This window comes from Elephantulus edwardii, unplaced genomic scaffold (assembly GCF_000299155.1).
Source record: "Elephantulus edwardii isolate Elephantulus edwardi_28Jun2011 unplaced genomic scaffold, EleEdw1.0 scaffold00008, whole genome shotgun sequence".
Taxonomy (NCBI): domain Eukaryota; kingdom Metazoa; phylum Chordata; class Mammalia; order Macroscelidea; family Macroscelididae; genus Elephantulus; species Elephantulus edwardii.
In genome coordinates, this window is record NW_006399758.1 from 725,730 (window position 1) to 726,879 (window position 1,150).

The 1,150-nt window shown below is 40.2% G+C and overlaps 1 protein-coding gene across 1 annotated transcript in view; it reads right to left on the reverse strand.

The window, feature by feature from the left end:
- The window catches only part of SPIDR (scaffolding protein involved in DNA repair), a 404,690-nt gene that overhangs the window by 339,380 nt on the left and 64,160 nt on the right, over positions 1-1,150 (reverse strand). The gene's annotated exons all lie outside the window — the stretch shown is intronic.

The window sequence follows — 1,150 nt, forward strand, 5'->3', positions numbered from 1 at the left end:
GAATGGGTATCCTGGTGGAAGGTGGAGCTGGGAAATAAGTGGGTCAAGTCACTGGGCTAAGGGCAGTGACACTCCACAATGAGGGATTTATCTTTCACTGCTCCACATATTGCTTGTCTGTCAGATACTCCTCTAAATCTAAACATTCAGATTAAGATAGACTAGGAAGAAGGATTGGCCATCTACTTCTGAAATAGCAGGCCTCTGAAAACCCTTTGTACAACAGAATACACGTAGACTAACAGAAAGGGCAACATAGGTAGAACTTTCAAATATGGGAATACAAAGGAAGAGGAACAGTTGTAAGCAGACACTAGTGACTAGAACATGGAATGTGAGAACCATGAATGTAGGAAAATCAGAAATTGTGAAGAAAGAAATGAAACGAATAAATACTGACATACTAGGCACTGGAGGTGCATTGATTCAGGGACTGGGGTAATTGGGATGGGTGTGTCAGAGGCAATGCGATTGGCACAGGATAGAGCGGGGTTTAGGGCTGTTGTACATAGGGTTGCTATGAGTCACAAACGACTCGACGGCACGTAAAAACAAACAACAGGCACTGGAGAGATGAGATGGACTGGCATGGGGTATTTTGAGTCAGATGATCATATGATATATTACTCCAGAGACGAAAAGGTGAGGAAAAAAGGTGTTGCTTTCATAGTTAAAAAAGTAATTTCTAGATCAATCTTGAAGTACAACATTGTGAGTGATAGGATTATATGCATACGCTTACAAGGAAGTCCAGTGAATACCACTATCATTCAGATATATGCACAAACAACCAGAGCCAAAGAAGAAGAAATAGATGATTTCTATCAACTTTTACAGTTGGAGATCGATCAAACATGCAATCAAGATGCACTGATAATAATGGGTGACTGGAACACAAAAGTTGGGAACAAAGAAGAAGAATCAGTAGTTGGAAAACATGGGCTTGGTGACAAAAATGAAGCAAGAGATACAATGATTGAATTTTGTACAATCAATGACTTATTAATTGCAAATACGTTTTATAAGAAACATAAACGCAGGCTATACACATGGATTTCACCTGATGGTATGCACAGGAATCAGATCGATTACATCTGTGGAAAAAACCGCTGGAGAAGCTCAATATCAGCTGTGAAAACGAGGCCAGGGG